At 39.3% G+C, this 24,770-nt stretch overlaps 1 protein-coding gene across 4 annotated transcripts in view; it reads left to right on the top strand.

The window, feature by feature from the left end:
* The first annotated feature begins 11,309 nt into the window (after nt 1-11,309).
* LOC138707947 (uncharacterized) overlaps nt 11,310-24,770 on the top strand; it is a 531,488-nt gene continuing 518,027 nt past the window's right edge. The window contains exon 1 of one of the 4 annotated variants that reach the window (XM_069838011.1): nt 11,310-11,578. The gene's annotated coding sequence lies outside the window, so the exon portion shown is untranslated. The remainder of the gene's footprint in view (nt 11,579-24,770) is intronic. The other 3 variants (XM_069838012.1, XM_069838013.1, XM_069838014.1) reach the window with 3 other exon arrangements.

Genomic DNA, 24,770 nt, shown 5'->3' on the forward strand with positions numbered 1-24,770 from the left:
TGTAATTGCGGCAACAGCTATTTTACACAATATAGGTTGCAATGAGAATGAAAATATACCTCCTGTTACTGTTGACCAGTTGGATGCCATTAACGCTGTGCATAACTTCCCTCAAGCAGCTAACAACAACCCAAATGTAGCAGAAAATAATGTCAGGCGAAACCACCTTATCCATCATTACTTCCATGATTTGTTGGTGAACAAGTGAAGGAAGAGATTAAATTAACATAAAATAAGTTTCATTCACTGCAGTACATGTAACATTGTTTATTATTCATGTTAAACTTGCATATTTTCAAAAGTATATTATAACTTTACTTCACTGGAAATTAAGCATTACCAACACCTTATCCATCAGTACGTTCATGACTAAAATTTGTTTGTGAATCAGTGAAACAAACGGATGAAATTAACATAAAGTAAGTTTCATTCACTGTAGTACATGTAACATTGTTTATTATTCATGTTAAACTTGGATATTTTCAAAAGTATATATTATAACTTTACTTGACTGAAAATTAAGCAGTACCAGTAACTTACACCATAATTATTAAGCCTAAAATTGTTATTTTTTTAAACCTGACTTATTATCTTGTGTGGTGTAGCTTTAGATGCAACACAACCTCCATAATATAGAATCTAATGATTACCTGACTTTACTGTAACTGTGTTGTATAAAATATTACTACTGATACACAAACATTTTAACACATTATAGTGTAGTCACAATTTATGTAAAAATTCCACTTTATTTTAATTACGCAGTGATGTTACAAGTTGATATATATCTGCATTTGTATCAAAATTAAATCAATGTCGGATTTCAATGACAGAACGTAACTAATTACTTGAAATATGCAGCGTGTTTATTTTCTAACATATAAGAAATTAGCTGGAGGGAATATACTGTATATTTCATACAGTATTATGTTCATGTCTATTGAAATAATTAGAAATGAAACTAACAATTGATTTATGAACATTTTGATGTCATGTTATAATTAGGCCTAGGCCTACTGTTTTTTTTGTTATGTATTATTACTATATTATAAATAAGCCATATATAAATTATGTGATAGGTGTTAACATGCAAAAAATTTCGTTTTTCAATTGGAATTAAGTTAAACTACCTACTGATTAACTTGTTATTCAATTACTTAAGAAGCTACATAAATTTAAATATCTTCTGTTTTAAGTAGCATGATAACCTGATGTGATATGTTGATTATGGTATTATTAATACAGTGAATGATGGATTCTTTCTAAGGAATATATCAGATAAATTCCTTAGAAAGATTCCAGTATAGGGTAGCTAAATCTGTTAAAGGTAAAAGAGAAGATGGAAACGATACGATAAAATAACTTAAATGGGAAACTTTGGAAAACAGACGTAGGAAAACTAGAATAACATCATTGTATGGAGCACATCTAGGTCAGAAAGCATGCGTAGACATAACGGCTTGGTTAGAAAAGCCAACGTACTATGGTAGGAACGATCATGATTTTAAAATCAAATGTAGGAAACAGAAAACGGATGTAGGTAAATTCTCATTTTTAAATAGAACTATAAATGATTGGAATGACCAACCTGCAGCGGTCTTTGAGGGCTGTCCTTCCTTAAGGAGTTTCAAGAATAATTTAAAGAGTTGTGTATCAAGTGCAAATTAAAATTAAGGTGACATTTAACATTTAATTTTTAAGGTGACATGTATTTATTTAGGCTGACGAGTTACTTCCTTGGTTTGAATTGTAAATTATTTAAAAACAGCGTATAAGAGGGCCTTAGACTAGAAATGTTTAGTTTAAATGTAGTTCTGTTTATAAGTACAGTATGCATAAGGGTGTAATTATTTAACTTATTTGAACTGTTGTATCAGTGAAGCGAGGTGAGTCAGTGGAGTTATGGTTTTACAGTGCAGTGAATAGTTCCGATCAGTGATAATTTATAGCGTCAATGAAATGTGTTCTATAGTGTCAGTGAAATGTGTTATAGTGTGTCAGTGAAATGCGTCATAGTGCCACTACAGTGAGTGAGATGAGAATAAAGTGAAAGACTATTGAAACGTATGTAGGGCCTATACATAATTATGTAGGTTGTAATGTAAAATTACGTATTTTATTTATGTTTTATTATTATTGTGTTAAATTATATTGTGTATTCTTATTGTATTGTGTATTGTAAATTTATTGTGTATTGCTTATCATTTTTTTGTGTATTGTTTATATTGTGTATACCACTGCCACCGGGTGCTTGCCCACTTGCAGTGTAAATAAATACATACATACAATTCACTGTGAATTAAAGCAAGGAGAAACCGAATGACTTTATGAAAATATCAAAATGACATCATAACATATTAGGACCACTAAAAACTACTACAAAACTGAAGTTATCAATACTGTCTTTAAATATATGTTACCGGTACCTAAAGTGATTTAATACGTTAGATTAAATTTTTTAATTTAAATAAAAAAGAACATATAGACTTGAACAAAATAAACACCATAACTACATCAAAATCTTGTGATTTCAGTTAGCTGTTTGTTTTAAGGTCCAATTCCCTATTCCTAACATCAAGTTCAAGAATTCTTATTTTCATCCCAAGATCAAACTCCTTATTTGTTTATTTGAAGTTCTGTGAGTTTCATCTTCACTCTATGTTCTTCTTTTATATATGTTACCGGTACTTTAAATTCATGCTCCATCCTTTGGAATTGAATTTGATCCTCTATTACTTGTTTTTGTAACTGCAGAACTTGTTTTTCTTGCCATAATGCCATAAGTTTCTTTCCTGCCAATGAACTGTCTTGTGATGGTCTTTTCCTCTTTACTAGGAGTGGAGTGGAAGTAGGTTTCCTTAGGTCCCTAATACTGAATTGACTGCTACATGGAATGGCTTCTACTTCATTAATTTGTATATTATCCTGAGATACTATTATAGTGGTATATCTTCAGTTACCTGATCAGTGGGATTTGAATCGTCACGTGCGACAAATGCTTGGGATTCAGAAGCTACATTCTTGTATAGATTCACAGATGAAAAGGGAATTACATTGAAATTTTGAATTGATTGGATTTGAGGAGGAAATTGTGCTTTTCCAATGTTTGCAGATTGGTGCTCCACAGATGCGAGTAGTGATGACTGGCCAGTACAATCTGAGTCACATACAGATGGTAGCCCCTCAAGTTGTATTGTGTCAATGATCTCTTTTATTTTAATATAAGTTATTATTAAGTTCGGTTGATTTGGGTCTCCACCTGCACCTATGTGTATTTTTTATCTTCGGAAAATCTCCTTTTACAGGTGTTTTTGAGGTTTTCATACTTCCCCTTTAATATCTTCCAATCTCTTACCGTACTACAGTTCCACTAATTTCGTTGAAACTTTCTGCTAGCTCTTGCCAAGCTTTTTCTGTCTTTTAAAGATATACTATCAGTTTTCTTACACTCTAATATATCTTTCTTTGTACTAACTAAAGAGAGCAGTAAATCAATTTCTCCTGGACTAAAATTCTTACTTTTTCTCCCTGAATTCTCCATTTCTGAACACAGAACCTTACAGTGTACATTAATCAGCTTATGAAAATCTGATCAAAATTCATAATGGACGATGAACCAATCGTACAGTGCAACCAACCGTTTACTGAAATAAAAATAATACAGGAGGATGACACCTATTATGAATATTTAGGCCCTGGGTTTAGGTTACTGGAAAACTGGACAGAGCAAATGTTGGCACCCTAACCTCTTTCTTTAACTTCATCCATTCTATTACCAAACAAAAATGTGAAACAATAATTGTGCCAATTCACCAAACAAAAGGCTGTTTTTATTACATTATTTATAAATATTCATTTTTATTGAGCATGTATTTAACAATTATTTCAACATCCTACCTTAAAATACTTTCTCTTGCTCCCTTGCTCTGGGTATTTGCCCATTCTAGCCAATTATAAACTAGGGCCTGTGAATATTACATAAATAGATTAGATCACATACTACAATGTTAAAAATAAAAGCAATTTACCTTAGAATTATCAAGATCCTGGGTACATCAGGTAGGCCTAATTTAGTGGGTTATCGAACACATTAAAATGCTGGAAGTTGTCTCCTTGAAATTAATTAAGATTATCTTTCGGAGGGAAAGGGATAAACTAACGGAAATTAATTTTTATATTAAAATGGATCCACATATGCCATCAGATAATGCACATTAACACAAGACACAAGTTATTGTACGATCTTGCTTATCAGAGAAAAGTGGAATCGAGAATGCTTTCCAATAAATTCAAGAAAACTACTGATTAAATGTTAGACAACACTTCACATGGATATAAATGATTTATTTATTTATTTGTGAAACTAGTAGATGCATTCCTTCTTTATTTGCGTTGATTTGATTATAGGATTAATTCTCTGTAAACAGCTGGCATCGTGATCTGTGGCTGACATGTTGACGCGCCATCAGTTATCAAGTTATTGTTCAGTGTAGCCAACACATGAGAAGCCATGAGCATCTAGTGCTAACATTAGTTTAAACGGGTGGGCTGCCAGATATTTATGGAGAAAATGGAAGCATGTTTAAACTGAATAGTAAAGTTGAACGGGTTTAATTTATCCCAAGTGTAACTAACTTTGGAGAAAACGGCCCTAAACGATGCAATATAACTGCCGCCATTTGTTATGTTGAGTCTCAGCTATTGTGAAATGTACCTGCTAAAACGGTTTAAGTACATGTTACTATTAGACCACTATAGTATAGAATTCTTTAGTTGGCAGAGAAATTTAGACAGAGAAAGATATAGTTCTTACCTCTCACTCACTCCGTGGCTGACCGGTCTTCTGCGGGGGGGGGGATGGTGGCAAGAGACAGAAACCCTCCATGAAATTATTTGTATATGCAGTGGCGGATTCTTCTACTTACATGTTGTCACTATCAGAGTCCAAACTTATTACGAAATGATCCACCTCCTTGTCAATCATTCCATCCCTTTCCCAATAAAAATCCTCTTCCCTTTTAACATGTTCACACGCATTTTTCCAATTCTCTGGCGTGATCTTGGACAACGCTTCTTAACTAATTTTATAACTTCACTGGATTTGAAAGATACATTGTGTTTAGCGACATCATTTTTCACTTGAGCCCAGATGAACTCAATGACATTAAAATTGCAGTGGTATGGTGGCAGTCGTACTACGGTATGTCGGTGTGGTTCACTTTGAGCTAAGGTATCCAGTTCGTACCTTACCATTTAATTTTATTATGTCGTACAGTACGATTTTTGTCACCTTTGGGTCGTACTCTATGTTGTTCTGACGTAACCAAGACTGCATGTCTGATTTAGAAGATGCAGAAGTGGGAGTTTTATTTAACTGTACAGAATGGTAAGAGGCGTTGTCCATTACTATGATGCTGTTTTGTGGAATGTTCGGAAGGAGTTTGTTTTCGAACCAATGTTTGGAATTAACGGCGTTCATTTCCTTATAGGGATCGTTGGTAGATTTTGACTTAAAACTGTGATAGGCTCCTGGTATAAATTCAGAGGAAGATCCAGCATGCACAATAATAAATAGTCCCCTTTTTCCTAAGGACACGTTCAGAGGAATTTCACTATCGTCACAAACCCAAATTTTGCTCTTCGTGTAATTAATGTTTATCCATGTTTCGTCCAGGTAAACTATACGGCGGCCGTTATTCTTAAGTCGCGCATCCTCCTTAAGAAATGGAATCGCTTAGCAATTATGTCGGGTTTCTCTAGCAGAAGCTTCCGTCCGAAGTTATTCTTAGCGTAACGGAAATTAAGTTTTTTTGTAATTCCCATACCGACCATTTGCTGCCAGAAAATAACCCAGACTTATCGAGAGCATCACGAATATCTTCCACACTCGGAATGAAATCAGCTTTATACAAGGAGTAAATCTGCCTCTTGATGGCGGCCGCAGTGAACGAGTCTGTATTGGTTTTCGTGGGAGTTCTTTGCGACCGCTTTTTGCCCGGAGTTGACACTTTTCATCCTGATTCATCTGCTTCTCTCTTTTCATTTAGGATACGGTAAACAGTGCGTTCAGATACTCCACACGCAGCAGCAGTTCGCTACGCTTATTGTAGGATTTCCGGCTTTCAAGGCATCATACTCCTCTACGAAAAACTTACGTACATTGCACACTATTTCCCTGGCGTCAGACTGCAGTTTCTTTCCTCTTGTTCATAGACCAAGAATCACAAACACTAGGACAATAGACCTAATATAAAGTACAACACTTCTAACATTTTAATTATAAAATGATTATGGGCACCTTCTCAAACTACACTGAAAAATGTCGCTAACACATAGTTGTAATAACATCCACCACTGACAACCTTTCCAGATGTGCTGGTGAGGGAGAGGGAGGAAAGAAAGAGGAAGTGCTGTTATACAAGTGTCTGTGTCATAGGATTAGTTCAACTCACCCTCCCTGACCCTTCCCAAGACATCAGGTAGCTCTGCCAACATAGACCTTCCCAAGTATAGCTTTATCTATGTTGTGGTAGCTCCTTTACTTGTTTGTGCCTTGCGCATGCGCAGTGTCCCATCATTGGACTGAAAAATTTCTTGCGGGACACTAAGTGCATTTTCTCCGTTTTTTATTTTTATATTGTTACATTATACTATATTGAAACACAATAAAATGAAAAGGAGTGACGGGGAATTGAACCTGAGACGTTGACATCTAAATTCGGACGTTTTTCCGACTGAACTACGAGGGCACAAGTTTAGAAACATTTGCGGAAAAATTGGCCCAATCCCCCTCTAAGATTTTCTGATGATTTGCAGAAATTCGTTCAAGATGCGGGAGACAAAAGCTTATTGGGATTTCCCGGTATCTGATCGAATCAAAAATCCTGATAGAACTGATATTTAACCCTTGCGGTGAATTTCGGTGAATTCCGTAGGACTCATTTAAGTCAAATCTACTCTCTTCACCTCCACGCTTGGGCCCTCTGGGATCTATTAAGATGCGAAAGAGACAGTGGTGTGCGGAAAGCAACGGGATGTTACCGCATTTATTCTTTCCAAGAAAAAATGCAAACATGAGCAAAGGAAGCTTTTAATAGAAAAAGGAGCATCTTCTGCGGACCTCTGGAAAAAGAACTAAGGAAGAGTCTAATGAAGTGCTTTGTGTTTTGTGTGGCACTGTATAGGGAAGAAACATGGACATTACGACGAAATGAAGAGGAATGAATAGAAGCATTTGAAATGTGGATGTAGAGAAGAATGGAGTGTGTGAAGTGGACAGCCAGAATAAGAAATGAAGTTGTCTTGGAAAAAGTTGATGAAGAAAGAATGATGCTGAAATTGATTCGAAGGAGAAAAAGGAATTGGTTGGGTCACTGGTTGAGAAGAAACTGCCTACTGGAAGATGCACTGGAAGGAATGGTGAACGGGAGAAAAGTTCGGGGCAGAAGAAGATATCAAATAATAGACGACATTAAGATATGTGGATCATGTGCGGAGACTAAGAGGAAGGCAGAAAAAAGGAAAGATTGGAGAATGCTGGGTTTGCAGTGAAAAACCTACCCATGGGCAGAACACTTATGCATGCCCAGGATGCTTTGAATATCGTGGCTGAGAACAGTCGCTATTTGAAAAGACTGTAGTCGATTCCATGCCCACTCGACTGCAAGATGTGATCGAGATGTGGGTAAGATAGACTAAATATTGAATCGTGGCTATCTGTTTTGTTTTTTGAACGCTTAAAATTGTTTGAATGTTGTAAGGCAGTCGCCAGTAAGTTTGTTCTGTTTATGCCACGAAAGATATTCTTGTTGAGAATATAATATTTTTTCTTTCCATTTGCAGCCATAATGTCATAATAAGTAATGATAAAGTCATGGCACGATACATTTATAAAGCTGATGTTAATTACTAAAATAATCATAAAAGAGAAAGGAGCAATTATGTATATTTTGTCTCTCTCTCTCTCTCTCTCAAAAACAAAACAAAAAACAACATAAAATGCACAAGAGTGTATTCGAACACAGGACCTCACGAATAACAGGCCGGAATGCTACCATTACACCATCAAGTAACAGACGGAATATTTTAATTATAACTGTAGATATCAGGCAACGTGGTCCAACAATATGTAACATCGCCTGTCTCCGAAATGTAGCGAAGATACCCGAAGGGAACTTTGTTTCTGGAGAACGACCACTTTTTCTTTTGACAACTGTTCGTTTCTTCCTGACTTACTCTGTATTTTATATTAATTTTATGTAATAATTGTCTCATGGTATTTTATAAACGAATTAATTGTTTATTCTTAAGCGAATTTAAATGCTTATAATAGGATCAATATCATCATACAAACTTTGTAACGGTGGAAAGTAACCCTGAAACCGAACCAAAACAGCACTGTCGGATTAATTTTATATTTTACAAGACAAAGGATTATGCATCTTACGAGGTTATTATTGTACTTTAAAGAAGAAACGATAAGCATTGTCATTTACAATAATTGTAACTGTAAGATAAAATTATGTACTTATAATATAAAGTTGAAAATCGTTCATAAACTAGCTGCTACAAACAGAATGCAATATTAAATTTAATCATTTGGAGACTTAAATATTCTTCAGGGACCGGACATAATAGATAGAAAGCAAAGCATAGAGATCGTAGTTTATGAAGATGGCCTCAGTCCAAAGATATCACCACAGTCTAGTGTATACAGTCGCGAAGTTCAATACGTAGTAAATATGCAAACATTAGATAGTTGCTCACCACTAGGATTGCTAATATCTCCTCATTACAGGCAATGCAAAATAGTACCGTCACAGTCTATTGTTTCTAGCACCCTCAAAACTCAAGCTTCGTGACTGTATATAGTAGACTGTGATATTACACTTAGGAAAAAAAAAGGTAAAGGTATCCCCGTAACATGCCATGAAGGCACTTGGGGGGCATGGAGGTAGAGCCCCATGCTTTCCATGACCTCGGCACTAGAATGAGGTGGTGTGGTCGGCACCACGCTCTGACCGCCTTTTACCCCCGGGAAAGACCCGGTACTCAATTTTATAGGAGGCTGAGTGAACCTCGGGGCCGTTCTGAAAGTTTGGCAACGAGAAAAAATCCTGTCACCACCTGGGATCGAACCCCGGACACTTAGGAAATGCGAAATTAAATCTTCTAGTAAAATTGGAAACTGGTACAAAGTTACCCCAAATGACTATACCTTTTAGAGAGAAAATTATTATTTTTTTTTTGATAAAAGTATTCATTCTGGACTAATATTGTATAAGAAATTTTTGTTGGACTCCATCCAAGGAATAAGATCAGGGGCGGTCTTCGAAGGGGGGCTGCGGAGCTGCAGCACCCCCAGATATTTGTGGTTCTTGTCTCGTTTTATGTTGTGAAATACATTTATTATACAGTCTCTATTTAGCGGCTCTAATTTTTATAAAATTTCACTCTCATTGACATGCACGTAATCGCTAGTGAAGTCATTTCCTCCCTTGGTGCTGCCAGAGACAAGGACTATAGGGTGAAGCCACTTCCTCTCCTGGAGCTGCCAGTCTCGTCTCGGAAGCTTTGCGTGTTAGTTTTACCCCTCCACCTGCTAGCCCCTTGCCGTGAATCCAGAGTTTCCAGGCGCTGCAAAATTTGCAGCAGTTTGTAAGAAGCGCGCAGTTTAAATACATTTTCTTTAACTTTGTGAGTATAACAAGTGCGACAATGTTTAATTCTGTACAATATTTACAGTGTATTCAGTTCAGTACCTTAACAATTCAGGAGAAATGTGAAATTAAGTGACCATCGGTTGAATCTCATAATGGAAAGAGCCGCTAAAGAAAATAGCCTACAAAGCTCGCATATTTTTTGCTAATGTATCCAGTATCCCTGCTTTCTTCTCTCGAGCTCCACACAGTCTATATTAAATTAATGTGTTTGAAAGACAATTCCATCAGCTGGGGCAACAAGATGTAGTTTTAAATAAAACAGTAAATGTCGTTCATGAGAAGGAGCCATTGCTAAAATGTTTTCAAACCATAATGGAATCTGAAACATCTAACAACATCACAATAAATGAGGCAAGCGCCCTGGTGCGTACTCTTGAAGATCCAGAATTCAATTTCTGGCTGTTTTTTTTCATTTATTGATGTATCATGTAGATATATTATACAACCAACTACAACATCACCAGTTAGATATTTCTAAGGTTCAAATGTGCATAGAAAAAATTAAATTATGGTTTATTTAACGACACTCGCAACTGCAGAGGTTATATCAGCGTCGCCGGTGTGGCGGAATTTTGTCCCGCAGGATTCTTTTAAATGTCAGTAAATCTACTGATATGAGCCTGTCTCATTTAAACACACTTAAATGCCATCGACCTGGGCCGGGATCGAACCCACAACCGATTACGCTACCGAGGCCGACTCTGCATATCAAGCTTTGTTAATGCCATACAGACAATACGGAACAGTGCACAGTTGAGCAGCGAGATCTGTGAAAATGAAAACCCTAAAAAGCGTCGTAAGGTCGAAGGGATTCAGACAAGGGTTGCGGCAGCCAAGGAAGTGTGTGACCTCATTATCACACTAGCTAACACCCGATTCCAGTTCATAGATAATCTGGTATTATCTTCTATTCTTTGTCAGGAAAAATTTGAATCCTACAAAAGCTCATTTCCTGAAAATGACCTAAATGTATGTGTGAAGCTTTTCCCAATGCTCGATAAAGACAAACTAAAAACGGAACTCACTGTGTTGTATCAGAAACAAGAATTCAGAAATATCAGTGACGCAGTCAAGCTCTTGCAGTTTATTCTATCTGAGAACTTGCAGGTCTCATTTTCAGAAGTTGTGAAACTACTACGCATAGCTATCATCATACCAATGACAATTTCCAAACCAGAACGTTGCTTTTGGTGTTTGAAGAGAGTAAAATCCTATCTTAGAAATAGGATGAGAGACGAGAGACTGACCGCATTAGCTATGTTTTCCATTGTAAAGATTATGTTAAACGACATATCGGATTTTAATAAGATGATGATTCAAAAGTTTGTAACCTACAAGACAAGGCGCATGGAACTAATCTTTAAATAAAGTAAGTTGTTTGGTTTATTTTTGTATGCAGCCCCCCTTAATTCAATACACACGAGCCGCCACTGAATAAGATGTTAAAATCTGCATGGCTATATTACTTCTACTCTGTTTATACATACACAAGCAAGACAACTGTGGGCAAAATTTTAACTGGGTAGTGAATCAACGATGTTCCATACATCGTTCTAGCATATAATTCGACGTGCGGACGTTAAGCTTCTTTCCCCTCAAAGGAGGGGACTATGAATTCCGCTTGAGAACGATGATGCAAGAATCTACCTGAGCAGATGTAACTGTACGTTTCCAGAAGAAGGTCATATACATACATCGAGGCGCATAGGTCTCCCTTCTAAACATTACGTAGTGAAAACATTTAAGTGCAGGCAAGTTTTCATATGTGTTTGTGACTTCAGTTGTAAGTTCTGTACGTGTAAAAAAGAACACTTTCCAGGAAAATGGCTGTAATCTACACGTACTAAGAAAATAACGTAAGTACGAATAACAAGAGTTGACACAATGGCTAAGGAAGCCTCCAAAATACTATTAATACTTTTCAGAATTTATTTTTTTGCTACTTTGTGATTATATTTTAAGACTGAGATATTGCTACAATTTTATATACATTCGTTACAATGTGTATGTGCTAAATTATTAAGGTATTATTTGACATTTGTCAAGCTTCAGTTTAGGCAGGGTAAGCTGAGCTTTCCTAAATATTTTCGAAGAAGGGACAAGATCAATTTAGAATTTAGTTAAATAAGAAGAGGAGTGTTTCTGCGTTTCGTTTACCTTTTAACGACGTAAAGCACGGCCTAGATCACTATTTCCGAACCATGCCTTCTGGCCAGTTTACCCAAAAATTTTGTCACGCTTCGCTTCAAAATATTTAAGCTATGAAAATCGTTAATTTGAAATATAATTTTGCGACTACTGCAGAACCTTCATACAAATAATAGATGTTTAGTTCATATACTGGAAAGTAGTGGAATATACGGCATTAATTTTCCAGACTACACGTGTTAAATTTAGCAAGCCAATGAAAACGGTACTTTTAAATTATATTTATTGTCTTTAAAGGGACCTATAATTTCGCATCATTTTCAAAAGTGACAATTCTGTGCATTATATGTAATACTTAATAAACGACAGATATATCACAGTTTTTGTAGTGTAATATATTTCCACAAATAATTTTTATAGCGAAATATTGTATACGAAATAGTAGAATACTATTGATATTTTTATGATCTTAATTACGTCGTGTGCTTAACAATTAGTAATCCATAGTTTGTGTAAATCGGTAACAGAAATATTTAATAGTGATTTCTTTTTCTTTTTTATCTGTTTCGCCTCCCTTGTAATATCGAGTTACAGACCACTCCGGTGTAGCAGAGAGAGATAGAAAGGGTAATTTTTTTGTGAATTAACAATATACGTTACACATTGCGGGCCTCCCTGGATGGGGAATTCGCACAGAAATATCACAAGACAGTCGCAAAATTACTGGCAGCCATCCAGTCCCATAGACTGAAGATAAAATTCTTCCACCACTTACTCCGAGAATTGAACCACGAGCAGGTTAGATGGATAGTCCGTAGGATACTTTGAGCCACCGCGGCGGACTAGAATGAATTTAATTTTTCAACTTTCAGTTACTTTCAATTCGGGCGGGTGTTCATACTGTATAATTATCCGAAATAATTATTAAACGTATTAATAACTTTATCATCACTGCTCGACAAAACACGACGTAAATTTATCGACATCTTTAAGGGGTACAGCTTACAGTAGTAAAATTTTGGAAATATTCAACATTTTTTTCCTCCATTATTGTATATTGTGCAATAATGAAAAATTAATATGTGTAAAACACTCTCCTGCCAAGTATATTAAAAAAATATTTTTACGATTTAAAAAAAAATTATTTATATATATATTTTTTTCAAATTTCAATTCACTGTGCAGTGAATAACTCAAAATCTATCCAACATTCTGTGATGAATATTTTTTGTTTATTTATGCATGTCATATATACAATATGATGCAAGATCACTTCTCTACCTTTGCTGGATTGTCTGATAAAAAATAAATTAATTAAAAAACGGTCAAATATCAGTATTTTCTTCTAACACAAAATAAAAAGAAATATTATTTATTAAGGAATGTAGTTGAAAGAGCATGATATTGTAACCATGAGTTTGAGAAAAAAAAATAAATGAGAGAGAACATGAAAAAGTTAACAAGTTTGAGTTATGTGGGAATTGCTTCATCACTGCACAGTAAACTGCCGCCATTTTGAATTAAAAAAAAGTATTTTTTTTTAATCGTAAAAATATTTTTTTTTCATATAGCAGAAGGACTGTTTTACACATATCAATTTTCATTATTGTACAAGATACAGTAATTGAGGAATATTTCCAAACATTTTACTTCTGTAAGCTGTACCTAACCCCTTAACGTAGCAACTTAAGGACTTGAAGTTCGTGGTGTGAGATTCTTGTCAATACTTCACACTTCAGCAGAATCAATAAAATTACATAGGTTTCTTCAAATAAGTTAAAGACCACAAATTAGTAGACCAACAAAAACATAGAAATCGTAACATGTATTTGTAACCAGAAGGAACTTACGAATTAGGATAAGACACTGCAGGAGAATATTGTGCACAAAGGATACCAATATACGTAGAAGTTGTTATTGTCTTCCTCTCAATACATTTCCTATATTTGTTGCTTGCTGTAACCGTTAAATGGATAATGATATTAATAGTAGTAATAGAAATAATATTAATGATAATAAAATAATAATTATAATATTAATAACAGTTTAATAAAATAATAATGATGAATAAAAAATTATTATATGAAGAAATCTTATCCACTCTACTTGTAATTTATCTTGTGTAATTTTTTTCAATATCCACGACTTGTATGTTAGGGCTGAAACTGACATCGTTTCATAGAACACAATACGAAGACGGAGCTCGAATTAATGCCTAATCTCTGAACTTAATATTATGACAGTGATATTACTGTGTTGAGAATTAATATTTACGTATTATTACTAATATTATGATTGTCATTATTTTCTTCTTCTTGATCGTCATCACCACCAGGATAATTGAAAAACGTCAAATTAATTCCAGGATCAACTATTTATTAGTCCCTCTTTATAACGATGTAATTCGTATAGGCAGATTATCTTTTTGTGTGAAGCTTCTAATTTTAGGCTTAATTTTATATGGTATGATATGTCTATGACGAGACGAAACGTCAACGCTCAACCGAAAGTCTAGCTTCTTCCGCATGCAAAAGAGTTAGACCATCTCCCGCCAAACTGCTATCGTATTTTACGGCAAAATAAACTGAAATAAGAAAGCTTACGTTATTGTTGTAAATAATGGAAATGGCAACCTTTTGCTTTCAAGGATGTTTTGCATTTCTTGAGCATATTCTCGGACACTTTCTGTAGTTCATTTCGATTTTTGTTCCGTATTTATTATAGGATATTTTCTTTAGTCCTAGCAGCGTAGTCTGGGAGCAAAATTACTACATGAGATTTTACGATACTACTGTATATTTAATAATTTAGTGAGGTTTGAACTGAAGGTTTAAACACTCCTACTTGATGAACTAATCGGCGCAAAAAATTTTCGAATGTTTTTTTCTAATCGAAATAAGTCTTCTAATTATTCCCCTGTTGGGAACCGTTTTTTAATTTGAACAGAGCCTATCTCCTATGTATGTATGTATGTATGTATGTATGTATGTATGTATGTATGTATGTATGTATGTATGTATGTATGTATGTATGTATGTATGTATGTATGTATGTAGTCCACACCTGTGGAGTAACGGTTAGCGCGTCTGGCCGTGAAACAAGGTGGCCCGGGTTCGATTCCCGGTCGGGGCAAGTTACCTGGTTGAGGTTTTTTCCGGGATTTTCCCTCAACCCAATAGGAGCAAATGCTGAGTAACTTTCGGTGCTGGATCCCGGACTCACTTCACCGGCATTATCACCTTCATCTCATTCAGACGCTAAATAACCTAAGATGTTGATAAAGCGTCGTAAAATAACCTACTGAAAAAAAATGTATGTATGTATGTATGTACAGTAGCGTGCAAATTAATCCGAACACGACATATTTTTACATTTTCTGTCATTGTTGGCCTCACAGCTGCTCATACTGCTTTAATTGACATCTGTAGTACGTGTAATTCCATTGTTGAAGGTCTGTCATTATTTTTTTTATAATATATGACATTTTTCCTGTCGTTTTGTACTTATAAGCATTTCAGTTGTGTTGAAGACTTAATACTGCAATCCTGTGTACATTCTGTCGTCTTCACAAATGGATACAACTCCACGAAAACGGTCTAAAATTATAACATTAGCAGAGCATTCTTCTGTGACACAGAGGCAAATTGCTGCAGAATGACACATCGGTTTGGCTACTGTTAATTCGATCATAAAACGATACAGGGAGACTGGATCCATCACACCCCAGAAAAAAGGAAACTGTGGCCGGAAAAGGAAGACTTCACCTGCAGATGATCGTTTAATTGTCAGGAAAAGAAAATTATATCCTAGACTAACTGCTGTCGACTTAACTTGCGAGTTAATGGCTACCACTGGGGCGAATATTCACGTCACAACAGTGCGGCGTAGGCTTTTGGAAGCTGGACGAAGGGCTCGTAAGCCTATTAAGAAGCAACTGCTAACCCCTGTTATGTGCAAAAAACGCTTAATGTGGGCAAAATTACATCAACACTGGACAGCGAATGACTGGAAGAATGTACTTTTTTACGATGAGTCTCATTTCGAGGTCCACGGCCAACGTGTTTCTTACGTACGGAAAGGCTCTGAAAAAGTAACAGCAGCTCATCTCCAACAAGCACCCAGATACCCCCCTAAAATAATGTTTTGGGGTTGTTTTACACATGAAGGGCCTGGAGCATTAATACCTATGAAGGGAATGATGAATTCTGACAAATATATTCACTTATTGGAAACCAGAATCGTACCCCAGCTGCAAAAATCATTTCCGGATGGCAGAGGTGTGTTCCAACAAGACCTGGCACCATGCCATTCGTCTCGAAAAACTACAGAATTCTTCAACAAGAAGAATATTCAGGTATTCCCCTGGCCAGGCAACTTACCCGATATCAACCCCATTGAGAACTTGTGGTCAATTTGCAAAAGAAGAATGCAAAAAATGGATTGTTCTACAAAGGAGAAGATGATTACTGCCCTGATTGGTGTATGGTTTCGCGATGAAGAAATAAAGAATATTTGTGGGAAATTAGTGGAATCCATGCCAAATCGTCTCAGAGCTGTTACTAGGGACAAGGGAGGCCACATAGATTACTGAGGTATGTCTTAGATCCTTTTTTTTTTATCCCGTTTGAGTGTTTTTGCATAAGTAATTACGTTGTTCGGATTAATTTGCACGCTACTGTATGCATGTATGTATGTATGTATGTATGTATGTATGTATGTATGTATGTATGTATGTATGTATGTATGTATGTATGTATGTATGTATGTATGTAAGTGTGTCAGTGGCGTAGCAAGAAATTTTGAGCAGGGGAAGCTAACTCAAATTGTCTTTCATGCAATATGAGAAAACGTATTACAAAAATACAGTCTTAAAATAAATAGTAGTCAATTTCAAGTCAGCAGTCGAAGATTGGTTGGAACATCGTAAGTAACACCAATAAGGCATGACCTCAAATGATACGTAGTAAAATATGTTTTCACAGTTTACACATATCTCTTAACAAATAGACACGTATACGTATAACATTAGCTCACACCCTGTCATTCTTAGAGAAATCACATTATTAGTATCATTACGTAAGTACGCGTCTGTCTTTTGGTTGTGTCCTTCATTGACAGCAAGTGAGTCGGTCATTTGTTTTTTAAATCACACTTTTAGAATAACTCTTCTCGGGTTCTCAGCCAGGTGAGTTGGAGATTAGCTTCCAAGCCTTCGACGGCTAGCTCTGCCATCTTCTTCAGGGACGAAGTGATGTGGGACCACGTCTAGCCGGTATATATGCAAAAGTAGGGCTTCCCGCTGCGGGCCAATCAGGAGCTAGTTCCTAGTCCCGACCGCCTGGCGCATTCTGGTTGGTGGACACGGCAGCCAATTAGGAGCTACTTGCTGGTCCCGACTGTCTGCCGTGTGCTGGTGGTCTAAGCGTATTGATGGCAGGTTTCCATGCTGTACTCAGCTGTAGACCCCATCTCTGTTGAAATTATTGCCATCTAGCTGGATTTCGATGGCTTCCTTTATAACTAAGTCCCAGTAACCTGATGTCTTGTCCAACATGGTGGTGGCGCTGAAATCTATCTTGTGACCAGTTTCTAGGCTGTGTTGGGCTACTGCAGACTTATCAGGATAATATAGTCTTATGCTGCGTTGATGTTCCTTGCAGCGTTCCATAATAGTTCGTCCCGTCTGCCCGATGTAGCATTTCCCACACTCACAAGGTATTCTGTAGACACGAGGTGTCCTAAGATCAAGGTCGTCCTTAACTGGTCTCAGCAAGTTCTGGATCTTTGTGGGCGGCTTATGGATGGTTTTAATCCCGTGTTTTCTTAGCATTCTGCTAATTTTGCCCGAGATGGGGCCGTAGAACGGCATGTATGCCCTGCCCTTTGTCTCCTCTTGTTCCTCGGCAGGTGGTTTGTCCGAAAAGGCCCTTCTGAGGGCTAAGCCGATTTCCCTGTTGCCGAAGTCGTTCTGTAGGAACGTCTTACGTAGGTGACAGATCTCAGAAGGGAGACTCTCTTTGTCCGAAATCCCTCTCGCCCTGTGTAGAAGAGTCGACAGGACCGTTCGTTTCTGTGCCGGATGGTGGTGGCTGTGTCCATTCAGATATAGATCGGTATGAGTCGGTTTCCTGTATACTCTGTGACCCAGTGTGCCATCTGATTTCCTGGAGATGAGAGTGTCTAAGAAGGGAAGACATCCGTCTTTTTCCACCTCTTTCGTGAACTGGATGTTCGGGTGGATATTGTTCAGGTATTCTTGGAACTCCTGAAGTTTTTCTTCTCCATGAGGCCAGACGACCAAAGTGTCATCTACATAGCGGTAGAAGTGAGCTGGTTTCAGGGGCGCGTTCTCCAGGGCTCTGTGCTCGAAGTCTTCCATGTACAAATTGGCCCGGTCGAGGTGGGTTCCTCCAAGTGGTGACCGGGGGGTGCAATGGTGGCTCTCGTGCTCTTCTTTTCAGCCATTTTTCGTCCCATCACCAACCACTTCTCTTCGTTCTCTCTTCTTTTCCATCACTATTTCTCTCCGCCGGCCGCCATTGCATGCGGAACGCCCACCACATCATCATAGCCACTTTCACCTCTCCATCCCCGCTGTTTTTGTTCTTGCCACGTCCGCCACCATGACGGGATTTGTTAACAATGCCTGATGAGGCTTTATTCTTCTTCCCCTTCTAATTCTTATATCTATTATTAGGTTAAGTTTCTTAGGTTTATAACTCCCGTCTCACCAGCGGGGATCTTTCCTATCTCCGTGGTCCTGTCCCACGGTTTCGAGCGCGACTTCCAACTTGTGCGGCCCGACAGGGCGCCCAGCAACGAAGCAATAGTGGACCCTTCATACTGCCCCTATATGCAAGTCTAGGTGCGGAGCCCGGACCAGTAGTCATGTACACTCACGTGGAGCCCCAATGGGGTCCCGGAGCGACTTAAACGTCCCGGTGACCGATTCTGCTCGCCGGGGCGGATATATCGCTCCGACGTGTTACCGCTGACGTATGGGTGTCGCAGTGTAATCAACCACAAGTCCCCTGAAGCTGCGTGCGGTCTCGGATTGCTCCGGCTTTGGGAGGGTCGGTCGGAGTTAGCCGCAGTAGTCTGGCACTTGTGTTCAGTGTAGAGTGGGGAGCCACGGGCGGTTATTCCCGTGGTAGGGGCATAAAACTGCGACACGCCTCTGGTGTAAGACTTGCCATTAGGTGTGTAATGACCAGTTTGAAGGGTAACTTGCGTGAAGTGGGTTGCTTGGGATCGGGCTGTGGGGGGGTCCCCACGGCCGGCACAGACCGAGAAGACTTTTTTGGTGTCTTTTTCTTCCGCTCCCCCGGTGGCAGGCTGACGCCGACGGTTCCGTAGGGGGGGCCAGTTTCAAAATGGCTTCTACGCGCTCTTCTTCTCCTTCTTCAGAAAAAAGTAATAAGAAACATAAGACAAGAGAAAGTACGACTGGTGGTCATATGACGAAAATTGCTATGGAATTGGACCCTGAGAAAGTTACTGTAAAAGTGCCGCCTCCAAAGTTTATCAGTATCACATTGGACGGAACGGAAAAAACTATGAAAGACATTAGTCCATTCTACGTGAGACGTGCGCTCGATGGACTCGTTGGAAAGGTCAGAAATGCAACTCGACTCCGCAACGGTAGTCTCCTCGTTGAGACTGCATCTGCTAAACAGAGTGAGACGCTGTTGAAAGCAAAGTTGCTGGGGTCATACCCCATCAGAGTTGAACGACACTCCTCGCTTAACACCACGCGAGGAGTTGTGCCTACAGATTCTCTAGATGGTCTAGCAGATGAAGAGATCCAATTAGAGCTGGCGGAACAGTCCGTGTCCAAGGCTTACCGTTTAATACGGAAGCGGGACGGACGGACTGAACCCCTGAGCACAGTCTTTCTGACCTTTGAAACGTCTCTCTTGCCAGAATATATCTTTGTTGGGTATGAGCGTGTCCCTGTGCGTGCGTATGTGCCGAACCCAATGCGGTGCTTTAGGTGCCAACGGTTCGGACATACGCAAAAACGTTGCACAAACAATATCATCTGTGCAAAGTGCGGCGGTGCAGACCATGGGGATTCCCCATGTACTGGCGCCGAGCACTGTGTGAATTGTTCTGGGGACCATGCTTCAAATTCTAAAAACTGCCCAAAGTATATGCTGGAAAAGACGATTCAAGAGCTTCGAGTCCGGGAAAATATTAGCTTCTTTGAGGCACGTAAGCGTATTTTAGATAAAGAAAAGAAGGTAACTGAAAAGTCATATGCGTCTGTACTGCAGAGAGCAACAGAGGGAATCGATGCCACCACACAAACGCCACCTCTTACGAACATACCTGGGAAGCGAATTGAGATCGCAACCCAGACATATGTAGACGCCGCTACTCAGACTGCTGAGTCAGACGACACTTGTGGACTTGACATCAGGCCTTACGTCCCTAAGAAAATTATTGCTATGACAGCAGAGAAGGATTGTAGGCCTAGTAGAACACCAGAACGTCGCACTCCTAGTTCGGGTGGCAGGTCGAGATCACGCTCTCGATCACGTCCTCGATCAAGATCGCGATCAGGAGTGCGACGAACTGCAAGTGAGTCGCCGGAGTCGAAGACAAAGCAGTCGCAGGCAAAAGCATGTTCCCATAGAAAGGAAAAGAAGAGAAGATCCCCTGTTAAGCCACCAACATGATATAGCTCCTCTTGATGACTGATATTGTACAGTGGAATGTGAACGGTGTACGCAGCAGATATACAGAACTACAGCAATTGATCTATCATGAAAACCCTGCTATATTATGTCTCCAGGAGACACACCTTCGGCCCGAAAACTCCCTAAGTATCTCGGGATACTACGTTCACCGGTACGATCACCTTGCCGGTATTCGTGCCAACGGAGGTTGTGCTCTCCTATTCCGCCAAAGTATCTTTTCCTCTGTTATCAACATCAACAGCCCACATCAATGCATAGCCGCTCGAGTCACTCTACCTTCCATCCAGTTCTCAATAGTTTCTGTATATATACCCCCAGACACACCTTTCACAGTGCATGACATTGAAGACATTTTCTCGCAGGTACCTGCTCCATATCTGGTAGTGGGGGATTTTAATGCATCCCACCACTCATGGGGCTCAAATTCCGATGATGACAGAGGAAATAAAATAGCAGAGGTATGTACCCGTCTAAATCTTGTTACCCTGAATTCAGGGGAAGCAACACATCTCTCCTTAGCTTACGGTACATACTCCATGATAGATATCTCCATTTGTAGCCCAGTTTTGTCCACGCATTTCGAGTGGTCTGTGATTCACGACCTACATGGTAATGACCACTATCCCATTCGAATGCGTATGTCCGCTTTACGTCCGGCGGAATCTCGATCTCCAAACTGGGTTCTTAAAAAGGCGGACTGGGTCGGATTTTCGGAGTCCATATCATTCGATGATAACGGACATGAAAATTTGGACTCCGTAGTAGACCATTTCTCATATGTGGTTATAAAGTCAGCGGAATTATCTATCCCCCGGTCGTCCTGCAGGCCAAAACGCTTCTCTGTCCCCTGGTGGACGGATGCCTGCAGAGATGCAATCCGTGACCGCAAACGTGCTTTACGCCAATTTGAGCGCCATCCGACCCAAGAATATTTTGTCCAGTTTAAACGTCTTCGAGCTAAAGCTCGTCGCATTGTGTGCGATGCTAAGAAGACGTCCTGGACAAATTACGTCAGTTCATTGAAACACAACGTCCCAGCTAACACCATATGGGACAAAGTCCGTCGCATAATGGGGAAACGTAGTTCTGTAATTCCGGGCCTTCTAAACAATGGAGTAACGACCTCCAGTCCAATAGACATTGCTGAAATATTTGCTACCACATTTTCACAAATAAGCAGCTCAAATAATTACGACCCGGAATTTCTGAAAATCAAAGATACTGCAGAAAAACGAAACCTAAATTTTCAATCTGACAACACTGAAGACCACAATGCACCGTTCACATCCGAGGAGCTGGAGGCGGCACTCGACACATCCCCTGACACCTCCCCTGGCCCTGATAATATCCATAACCGCATGCTTCGTCATCTTCCACCAGCTGGAAAATCCTTTCTTCTGTCTATGTACAATAGAATCTGGACTGAGGGTGTATTTCCATCTGCTTGGCGTTCTGCCATTGTAATTCCAGTCCAGAAACCGGGAAAGGACCCTTCTTTACCTGGCAATTACAGGCCAATCTGTCTCACCAGCTGTGTGTGCAAGGTTATGGAAAAGATGATAAGCAAACGCCTGATGTGGGTACTCGAATCGGGAAACCGATTATCTAACATCCAATGTGGTTTTCGCAAGCGCAGATCCGCCCCAGACCATCTTGTTCGGCTGGAGACCGCCATTAGAGATGCTTTCCTCAAGAAGGAACATCTTGTGGCGGTCTTCTTTGATCTAGAAAAGGCTTACGATACCACGTGGCGTTTTGGAATTCTGCAAACCCTGTATGACTGGGGACTTCGTGGCAGTCTGCCAACGTTTATTGCGAAGTTCATGGCAGAGCGGTATTTCCGAGTTCGAGTAGGCACCACACTTTCTAACGAACATCCCCAAGAAAATGGCGTTCCGCAGGGGTCTGTATTAAGTGTTCTTCTTTTCTGCATTGCGATCAATGGCATTGCCCACTGTGTAGGTAACGGAGTATCTTCTCTCTTGTACGTTGATGACTTCAGTCTATATTACAGTTCCCGATACCTCCCATCTATCGGTCGACAGTTGCAACTGGTCATCAATGTGCTATCGGAGTGGTCTCTTCGCAATGGCTTTAAATTCTCCACTCAAAAGACGCAGTGTGTCCACTTCTACAACCAACGTGGACTCCATCCACATCCTGAACTGCGTCTTAATGGAGCGGATTTGCAATATACAGACACTGCGAGGTTTTTGGGCCTTATCTTTGATTATAAATTAACGTGGGAGGCGCATATCCGTGATTTGAGAAGGCGTTGTGAAAAATCTTTAAACATTTTACGCCTTTTGTCAGGGGTTCGCTGGGGTGCAGACCGCATAGTGCTTTTACGTCTATATCGTTCTCTTATTCGTTCAAAGCTGGATTATGGCTGTTTTATCTATGGCTCAGCAAATAAATCTAAGCTACGTTTCTTAGACACTATCCATCATCATGGGATACGACTCGCTACAGGTGCCTTCCGAACGAGTCTGATAGCGAGCCTGTATTGTGAAGCGGGGGAACCATCACTGTATCGGCGACGTAATGTCCTGTTGTGCTCATATGCGGTTAAACTCCGCTCGCAGCCTGAGCACAATTCTTTCGACTCTTTCCATCATTCGTCTCTTTACGGCCGATACAGTGAAAATCCACGGAGACCTCGTCCAGCAGGTGTGCGATTCCGTGAACTGCTCTCTGAGCTCGACGTCGATGTACCATCCGTTCGCACACTAGAATACACCACCACTCCACCGTGGATTATGCGACGCCCCATGTTTGATGTAAGCCTGAGCCAAAGTTTTAAGAATTTTACACCAGCTTTTGTTTATAGACTATGTTTTAGTGAACTTTTATCCCGATATCCAAATTATTCATTAGTTTATACTGACGGATCCCGAGTAAATGATTGTGTTGGTTGCTCCTTCGTTGCAAATGGACAGATATTTAAATATAAACTGAGCGAATATACCAGTGTTTTTACTGCAGAATTATATGCTTTTTACAGAGTTTTATTGTTTTTAATTCGACAACCTCGGGGTAGATACCTAATCTGCTCCGACTCTTTAAGTGCCATTCAGTCTTTGCAGTGTCTCTATTCAGAGGATCCCCTTGTGTTAAGAACTCAGCAGCTGTTCCACACACTCCTAAGCTCTGATTGCGAGATTGGAGTAGTGTGGATTCCTGGCCATGTCGGAATTCGTGGGAATGAGGCCGCAGATGCTGCAGCCAAAGATGGTGCCACGAATGGCACTCTGGTATATTGGCGCGAGAGGTGGCAAGACTTACAAAATTATTTGAAATGTAGAATATGGTGGCAATGGGAAGGAGAATGGTCTGCACAAGAGGAAAACAAATTACGAAGAATAAAGAATACTGTCCGAGTTTGGGATTCGTCCACAAGAGCGTCAAGACACGAAGAAGTTTTACTCACCCGGTTGAGGATTGGCCACTGTTATCTGACACATGGCCATCTGCTACGTGGCGAGCTTCAGCCGGAGTGTGATCTATGCCATGTTCCACTTACGGTGGAACATTTTTTATTACATTGTAGAAAATATGACCGTGTCCGTCGGCAATATGGAATTCGGCCGAATCTTCGTGACGCTCTTGGAAATGATTTTAATTGTACAAATGCAGTCCTGAGATTTTTATCGAGTACTGGACTTGACAGGGTGATTTAGTTTTTGACCCGTTTTAATTATCCTCCGGACCCTTTACATCCGGAGGTTACACTTGTTATTTAGTATATAAGTTTTTTAACAAACTTGACATTCGGACCTTTTGCATCCGAGTATTTTAGAAATAAGCCAGATAATTTATTTATGGTAGCATTTGTATTGTTATTTTATCTCTTTTTAAATATTAGTTAAGGTCATTTTTTTATAATGTTTTATGCATCACCCTGTTGAAACTGCATTTGTGTACCTCGTTTTAATCGTGACAACGTTTTTTAGTTCTTTAAGCATTCTGATTATTGTATAGTTTCTGTTGTGTAAAGAATTTTAGATAAGGGCGCAAATAGCCATAGATGCTGACGCGCCCTTTTTAAACCCCACTAACTAACTAACTACAAATTGGCTATGGCAGGTGACAGAGGTGAGCCCATGGCTACACCGTCGGATTGCTCATAGTACTGTCCTTTGTACATGAAGTAGGTGGAGCTGAGCGTATGGTTAAAGAGTCCAATTACCTCACGCGG

Source organism: Periplaneta americana, chromosome 10 (assembly GCF_040183065.1).
Source record: "Periplaneta americana isolate PAMFEO1 chromosome 10, P.americana_PAMFEO1_priV1, whole genome shotgun sequence".
In the NCBI taxonomy this organism is placed as follows: Eukaryota; Metazoa; Arthropoda; class Insecta; order Blattodea; family Blattidae; genus Periplaneta; species Periplaneta americana.